This window comes from Manacus vitellinus, unplaced genomic scaffold, assembly GCF_001715985.3.
Source record: "Manacus vitellinus isolate BGI_N305 unplaced genomic scaffold, ASM171598v3 scaffold_46_pilon, whole genome shotgun sequence".
NCBI lineage: Eukaryota > Metazoa > Chordata > Aves > Passeriformes > Pipridae > Manacus > Manacus vitellinus.
In genome coordinates this window covers 6,151,999-6,161,159 of record NW_021940578.1, presented here as the reverse complement: position 1 = coordinate 6,161,159, position 9,161 = coordinate 6,151,999, and positions in this window count along the sequence as shown.

The following is a 9,161-nucleotide window of genomic DNA, read 5'->3' as shown; positions in this document are numbered from 1 at the left end:
AGGCCCTGGCACAGGTTGCCCAGAGAAGCTGTGGCTACCCCATCCCTAGAAATGTCCAAGGCCAGGTTGGAGCAACCTGGCATAGTGGAAGGTGTCCGTGCCCATAGCAGGGGGTGGAACTGGATGATCTTTAAGGTCCCTTCCAACCCAAACCATTCCATGAGTGTGTGAACTCTAAGGGAGATTTGTGTCCTTGTTTGGCAGGTGGCCAGGAGGGCTTTGAAATCCTCTTCCCACTGCCTGCCCCCAGCCTTCTGCCTGGATGAGATTAAGTGCCACCACACAGGAGTCTGAACACCTGGACTGTAGAATCATGGAATCATGGAATGCTTTGGGTTGGAGGGGACCTTAAAGATCATCCAGTTCCACCCCCTGCTATGGGCAGGGACACCTTCCACTAGACCAGATTGCTCAGAGCTCCCTCTAGCCTGTCCTTGAACCCAAAAGCACAATTACTACTGTGTTTATATTGACTTTCAGAGGCAATTTACAAGTTTGTGTCACGTCTCTGATGACGATACTGATGACAGTGTCCATGTAAACCTCTCCTGTCTGGGATAGGAGTCAACTGACTGTACCCCTGCTGAGGTCAGAGACACCTTGAAAACATGCTGGCTAAGTAAGGTAAGACCTTGCCAGTGTAACACCCTGCAATCACAACAGGAATATGGCAGCAAGGTCATAAAGAAAAATCACATATGCCATCCCATCCTGCCCATCAGGAGCACTATCAGAGCCCTAAAACTCAGAGGAAACAGAGACATCAGGCAGCAGCGTTGCCTGGAGCTTATGGAGAGTGAAGAGGGCAAATTTCTGAGACAGTGCCACAGCACAGTAGCTGTTCCTGTAAGTTTGATGCCTGCAGGGTACAAAGGACCTGTCCAAAACCAAGCTTGTCACTGCCATTTGATAAAGCCAAGCAGGAGGACTCGTTGTCCCTTGTCCTCTGTGTTGTGTAAAAGCAATGTTGGCCAGGCCAGTTAAACACACGTTGGGCTGACTGTGAACATGTGAAATGATGAACTGATCTGCCTTGGCCCTGACCACAACTGCATTTTAGGCCACCCTTTGGCCAGGAGGTGAAGACTGAGTGCTGGGAAGGATTTGGGAAGGTGATAAGTGGATCTGAGCATGCACTGGTGCTCCCTTCCTCAGCTTGCTTCTGTCCAGGTGGATTTATGTTAGTGTAAATATAGCAAGACATTGGAGACAGGTGAGTGCAGCCAACATCAGTTGTCTGACAAGATCCATTCACATCTGGAGCACCTGCTTTGGGGCTCACTCAATAAATACAGAGATAACTTAGGCCTTCCTTCTGTTGGCCCCTGTTGTAAACGTGAACTTGCACACTCCAGGCTCTGAGTCATGTCAGGTTGTTTCTTCTGGGTTTTTTTGTCCAGCTAATCTCTCTTTAAAAAAAAAAATAAAATGCGTTAGACTGTTTGTGAAGGCACTTTCTCAGGCATCAGCAGCCCAAAATTAATAGGTTAAAATGCAGCAATGAAAACTCAGGTTGGGCGTGAGGGAAAACTCGGACATTGTGATGTTTTGCTGCAACGGGCTGGAGTTGCACAGCCCTGGATATGGGAGAGAAACCTCTGCTCTTACGTGGCCCTATCCTGGTTTTTCAAAGGCATTACCAGGAATCCTTCTTTGCCCACTGGATGCCGCTGTTACACAGAAATATCCACCGACTAGTTCTTAGGCTTCTTGTTAAGCACCTTCTACCGGCCACTCCAGGGTCAACCAGGCCATGTGGATTTAGCCCTGTTAACCTGCCTTTTTTTTTTCCCCTAAGGAAGCCTCCTTGACATTTTGCAGCTTCCTGACACGGCACATGGAGAACTTGGGCCGCCAAGGTTGGCCCCTGTGTGATGGCAACACCAGCAGCAGGAACAGAGTGATGTTCTTTGAAGGTGAACTGTACATGAAAAAAAAAAAAAATGTTCAAAATGTGTCTTTGGGTCATGTATAGAAGGGCACTTTCCCCAAGAACTGCGTCCTGCAGTGCTGTTTTGCATGCTTAATACAGGAATTTTTATGTGGAAAAACTGGTCCAGAGAATTCTCTCCTTGAAAGCAGAGCCTGGAAGCAGCAGCTTTCCCTGGATCCCGCATGGATGTTACACAGTTACACCTTGTGGCACTGCCTTCAGAGGCACTGACCTGGATAGAACAGCAGGGATGTGTGTGCTTCCACTTTTTAGCAAAAAACGGGTGGTATTTATAGCTCAGCTGAGTCTCAGAACAAAGGAGAGTGACCTACATCCAGTGCCCAGCTTTGGGAATTAATTTTGAGGAAATTCAGTTCAGACTGAAATCAGCAATTCAGACCTAAATTCAGATTTAGGTCTCTCCTCTAAAGCAAATGGAACCAGGGCTTAATAGAATCCAAACCCAAGGGAAATTCCTCTTTATTTGTTTCCAACAGTTTTTAGCACTGTAAAACAACTGGAAAATGTACCAAGAAGAACAATTAAGAGCAGTTGTAGCAGGTGGGGATGACAGAAAACCTCCCTGTGTGAGATAATCACCTGTGCCAGCAGTTCTGCTGTTTGAAGTGAATTTGGAGTCCCCTCTTCCCACCATGGCTGCTCCAGACAATATCTAAGACAGGATCCATCCAATGCTCAGCATCACTGAAAAACAGGAAAACTGGATCAATCTGTTTCCTCCAGACTTCTGGCCTTTGCTGCATGTCCAGGTAGTGCCAGGTGGAAGATTGGCTGAATTCTGGGATGGCTGTGCCTAAAGCCCAGGGTTGAGTGCAGAAATCTAGTAAGGAAACTCCTAATAAATTGCTAAATATCAAGTTCTCCCCCTGCCCTCTGCCCACTTCCACTGAAGCACATTTAGAGGCTTCAGAAAAAAACTATATATTAAAAAAAAAAAAAGTAATAGGCAAATTTCCATTCAATGACTTCATCTGTTTCTAACTCCGTGGTTAAAGGATTTTAAAATCAGAAATGCCTTCTCAGCCTGCCCCTCTTTAATATGGTGTATTTATCGTGCTGGAGGAACACAGCATATGGAATTCTGCAAGGGAAGCCTGTCCGTGCTGCTATAATTAGCTGGCAATGGTGACAGCAGGCATCTTGGCTTCTTTATTATTTTAAAATTCTCAGCACTGTATTATGGGATGAATTTCTACCACCTCGGAATGCTAATGCTTGGGGAAGCCTGTGAGTGCAGTATCCTTCAAAATCCCAAAGTGATCCCAAGTGTGACTGCACTAAAATCAGTGGGATTACACCAGAGCTGAACTTGGTCCCAGCCCCAGAGCAGACAAGGAAACTAATCCTCCTTTTTTCCCCTGCTCCTGCAGTGTTTCAAGCAACTTACTCATGTACCTGAGGTCAAGTTCTGTAATGAATGTTTGGCTTTGCTCCTCCCTGCACCAAGGGGAATTAGGTCCTTGTGCCTCCCTGGCTGCACCGTGCACACACCCCCATTTTATGAGTAGTGCTTGTGCTGTAAATGTTGCCAGGTCCTGTCTTAAAACCGAGTTCATTTTTAAAAGTAAATCTGCACCCCACAGCCCCACCCTTCCAGTCCTCAGTGAACCCCGAGCCCCTTGCACAGCCAGGGTTGGAGATCTCTGCAAACAGCAGCTCCTGCAGCAGCTGAAAACCTGGACCATGAAATCCTGGTGCTCTGGGAGGGTCTCAGAAGGGACATCCCATCTCTGCTGCAGGACTGTTGGGGAAGGAGACATTGCAATGCTGGTCATCCCCTCATTCCCCTGCCAGAGCCCAGTCCCCGCTCCTGACTATCCCTGTGGTGCCCAGGGAAGGAGATTCCAAGGGCTCACCTCACTCTTTTCTATCCACACCCCAGATGTGAAATCTGGTGGGAGGAAACTGCAGCGGGGAAAGTGAGACACTGCAGTGTCCCTTTGTGCTGAACTGGAGGTAGGGAGGACATGCCAATGGTAAATAAAAAAAGGGCAGAGAAAGAGGGGAGTAACTGGCAGTGTCTCCTGGAGAAAAAGCTGGAATATCAGCAGAATTGTCCTGTGCCTCGTTCCTCGGGGTGTTTGTCAGTGCACTGAAGGACTGAACCTAACAGGCAGAGCACTAACCATCAACTCATCATCTGGAGAAGAGGGGCTTCAATTACTTTGCCCTAGAGGGGCTTTTTTCCTGTCTAAATGACATGAAGAGGGCTGGGCGAGTCCCTTTGCACAAGGTTCATTATTTGGTGTTATGTAAGAAGCAGAGTTTGTGCTCCTTGAGGTTGACTTTGCAGGCAGCGCTGGCCAGGACGTGCATTTTTGTGCAGGAGCTGAGGGCCTGCAAGCCAAATTGGCTGCCTGTGCCTCCAACCACAGGATCTGAGAGTCACAGGCACTTCTGCAGATTTTAGCTCCAAATACAACCTCTGGTATGTGTGCAGGGGGGCAAATGAACAATGTGCTCAAACACCTCTGGGCTGATCAGACATGCAGAGCTGGAAATACAGGCAGGTAACAACTTCTTGTATTCAGAGGCCTCTCTGTAATTAGCTTGTTGTCAACTTGATTGTTGGCCACGGAGAGAATTTCTGACAGGTTGCTATAGAACAGGAGCTGATTTCCATTTTTATAGCTCCATGTTGTTCTCTCTGTTGAAGTCTTACTATTAAACATGTCCCTTCTCTGCCATGGAGGTAGGTGTACACCTGGAAGGAGGCTCCTGAAGACCTTAGGAGGATTCTCAGATAGTCTGAGTGGTAGATGAGATCCTCTTGTTCTGCAAAACAGATGTTTGCAGACCTCAGACTCAACATCTCTGTGGTAAATACATTTAGACTGTGAGCAGAAAAAATGCTGAATGAAATCTGCAGAACCAAGTACATGATTCAGGAAAGTCTATTCTGTTTAAAATCAGCAGTGATTAAGCAGTATATAAAATCTCACCATAAATCTGTCGATGGCTACAGTTAACACACAGTGACAAAGCAGAGATGACTTCAGCTCTTGGCTTATGGGGGTGTTAAAAACCAGCCTGAAATCCCCCTGGCTGACACCTCACAAGCAGGGATGGCAGCTGAAGTTGCTCATAAATGATCTTTCCAGCTCGATGTATCACGCATTTATCTGAATAGCATAAAACCAAACCCGAAGTGAAACAAAGCAGCCCTGTGTCCAACTGAGGAGGCTGGCTCACTCCAAGGGAACGCTTGTGCAGGCACGAAGCTTCCCCCAGAAAAACACTGGAGTGAGATCATGAGGAATTCACATCCCTGTGTCACCCCAGGATGCCACATGGCAGAGCAGAAAATCCTGGAGGAGGAAGCAGAACATGCAGATCTGCTGCTGAGTGTTCTGTGTCAGCTCCATGCTGAGGGTTTCTCCTCCCACCATCACCTCTTTCTCTGAGAAGTGTTCTCCCTGCTCGGCCTTGGCTGAGCCAACCACTCACATGGGAATACAATTAAAAGGTTCTCTGCTTTTCCCAGCAATTCCCCCGCAAGAACACAGTGACAAATCACCCACAGCAAGGAAAAAATGTCTGCACTTCCAGGCACAGGTGAGAGAAAGTACTGGATGATCCAGAATCCTGTGGCTGATGCAGACTTCCTGGAATATATATTGCAAGATAAATGCAGGGAGCAATGTTTTGTGGCGTGTAGAGTAGTGCCTTGCTGGGTTACTTCATGAAAAGGTAGAAATAAAGCCCAGCAACACAGAGGTGCTGGAAAGAATTGCAGAATGATGTGCTGTCTTGGTCATAGTCATGTCTGGAGTCCTTCCCCTGCCCGTGTTACAGCAGGTGAGTTGAACACGGGGAGTTTGAGCAGATGTTATTCATTGAATAGTAACACTGGACTTCACAAAGCTCAGTGGTCATGCAGGAAGAAAAACTTCGGTGTGAGTGCCAGTGTTCTCTCTGTGGCACAATTTCTCTCCAGGCAGAACAGAGCCCACGAGGAAGAGAAGGAAACTGAACTCCTGGAGATAAATTCTTTCACCCTCGGATATGAGGAAGGCTCACATCTGTGGGTGAGCCCAGCAGGCTGTGATTAGCCCTGCCAAGCTCTTCTGCCGTGGGCAGGGCTTCACCCACTGCCTCACTGGCTCCCCTCCAGTGCAGCCACCTTTTCCCACTAATGCTTCTCTGGAATGGACAGCTGAGGCTTTATCCGTGTTAACCACGTGCAAAGACTTCTCCTGGCACCTCTGCCTTTAACCTGACATGGAGACAAAAGGATCCAGTGGAAGAGGAGGAGCCTCTACCACCCTGGACTTGGCTGCCTGATGCTTGGGGGCTGAGCAGAGCATGGAGTCAGAATCCTTCAGGGCCCTTCAGTTCAACGAGGCAAAACCCCCCCTTACTAGTTTGCTATTGTCTTCTGGCACACTGCATTTTTATTACCTTTGGAAGCTGGAATGTTCCCTGGCTCTAATAAAAATGTCTGTTCCTTGGAAAGGCAGTAAAGGCTTTGCACATATTTAAAGGGCATTGGCTTCACTTTAAATGGCTCCGTGAGTGACACTGAAAGCAAACAAGCAGTGGAGTCACAGGGCTGTGGCTGTGCTGTGGTGCCTTTTCCATGCAGAATATGTTCTTTGGTCCTTCTTGTTTGTTTTTGTCCCTTTGAATCCAATTCTCATTGCTTTGGATTAAAACTAACCCAAACCACAGACCGGTTGAGGGTTCAAGGCAAAATATCCTCCACAGGAAGATTTCCAGTCCAAAGTGTGAAAGATGAGGTGGAATTAAAAGGGAAAGATGCTTTCTTTTTCCAAAGGAATTAAGGTGCAATAGCTCACATGGTGGAGGTTTTCTGCACTGTAAGTTTTTGGAATAAAGGTTGGTTTTTGAAAGAATAATGAGTTTCTCTCATAATACTTTGACTCTGGGAGCTGATGTTTCAAGGCAAGTACCAAGTAACACGCCAAAATTACCAGACCTCTTCTGCTAATTGTGGATGTAACATAATTCCCCTTGCACTCCAGTTTCTAGTACTCTTCTAGATGACGAGTTTGACCCTAGAACCTTGTCAAAAAGACAAGGTTTATGCTCTTTTTGCTCCCTTGTTCCCATTCTCCTGTGTCGTGGCCATGCCCACAGTTTGCTCAGTGCTTGTCCCCGAGGTCTGCCAGGGCTGTGAGAGCACCAAGGGTTCTCAGGATCCCATAGCCCCACTTTTAGGCAGAGCACTGAGATGACTCAAAGCACATCCTTAGGCCCTGGGGAAGAGAATGGAGAGCTCTGAGCCAACAGGGAGAGAGTGAGGCGAAAAATAATTCCAACAAGGAATCCTGAAAAATGGTCCCATCGGCTCCCTGGGGCAGGTCTAATGAATCCTAATTAGAAGCTGTCTCTCCTCATTATGGGAAGGAAGGAATGGTTCAGCTTTCCCACCCCTTAACCTTGGAGACACGGGGATGAGATCTGTCCCTAGGAATGGTTTAATTTAGGGCGTTTTTGCCCCTGTAAGAAATTCTTTGGGAATTTCTGTGTGGGGAAAGGGCAGGCACCTGCAGGAGCGCTGGCAGGTTCTTCTAGTGCTCTAAATTCATGCACATACAGATGCCCACTTGAGAACACTTTATCTTTCAAACACTTGTGCCTGCCATTTCTCATTCTCTGGACTCCTGCCTCAAACTCCTCTCCTGCTCAGCCTATTCCCTCCCACATTTATGCACTGGATTCCCACAGTGGATCTCCCTGGAATGCACATCCAAGCCCCATCAAGTCTGTAGGGTGACAATGCCCTGCTCAGCCTGTTTCCAAGGGTTGTGGATGTTGCCAATTGGATCAGCAGGTTTACAAAACACTGCTGTGAAACTGCAACCCCGAAACAATCCAACCTCCCTTCTGCCTCCTGCTAGCACATTCCTTACATCCATCTTTTCCAGACACATGGTTTCTTGACAGCATTTACATAACCTGGCTGAAAACACTCCCCCAGCCGATTAAATGCCTGCTATGAAATCCAAAGCTCCCATTAAAAGGATGGAGCTCTCCAGGACTGCAATACTTGCACAGATGGTTAATACTCATGGTTTGTTCTACAAGGGGAAAGAGTGGCATTTTTCTTTACAAGCACGTACAGTCAGAGCTTTCCCATGGGAATTGCTTGTTCTGCTCAGATTATTATTTTAAAGCTGTCATCAGATGTGATCACCCACTGGATTAGAGGGAGCAAAAGGAGATGATCAGATAATCTCCTGAGGCACGAAGCATTTCGAGTTGGATTTGAAGAGAGCTCTCTCACCTATGGCCCATTTGTTTAGCTCAGGGTTCTCCCTCCTCTGTATCTTCCTAAAAATGCTCGTGCCTGGTGGCAGTAGACCTGTGGGGATGTGGGATGTTGTTGTACTCTGCACAAGGAAGAATCCTCTGAATCACACAAATACTGGCAAAGCACAAACAAGAAGCAAAGCCTTTGGCTCTAACCATGGCTGTACAATTCATCTGGCCCTAGATCTGCTGCAGAAAGACAGAATTAAGTCTATAACTGCTTTTATTGCAGTGTAGAAGAGTAAAGTGCTTGATCCCAGAAATTCTGTCAATCAAATCTTTCTCAGATAAACATTCCCTAATTCAGGATTTTAACCTTTTCCAGACTCCTCTCTGTCAAAGCCTCAGAAATTCCCAGTGTTTCCTAGGCAGGAACCAGCACATCAGGAACTAATTAATGAGAGCAGGAGAAAAAAAAAAAAGAAGAAGAATGTGCTGAATAGAGGCAAAACTGAGACTCAAAGCCCTCATGCCATGGGCTGCCTGCTCAGTCCTCAGGATGCAGACAAAAGACATTCCAGCTCCTGACAAAAAGCCTGAAGAGATGCTGGAGCATCCAACAACCCCCCCAGGACTTTTGTGTAAAGACACAGTGGGACAGGAAGACTGGCAGATACAGGGTAGGTGGAGTGTCTGGAACTGAGAGATGTGAATCAGGTTATCCCTGGTCCTACATGGAGGTGATCCATGGGAGACAGAATCCACATGGAACATCCCATCAGTGCTATTCTGAAAGAAAGGGTTAAGCAGTAACCCTGAAATAATCAGTCAATTCATTAAGGAAAGTCTGTAATGTTTTCTGGGAGCTGTACCCAGAGCCAGGACCACCACCCAGATCATCCCATTTCCAGCAGGCTGAGTCTCACCCAGAGTCTGGCAGACACCTCAAATCCACTTCAAAGGCTTTGGGGGGAAAAACCTCCACCATAAA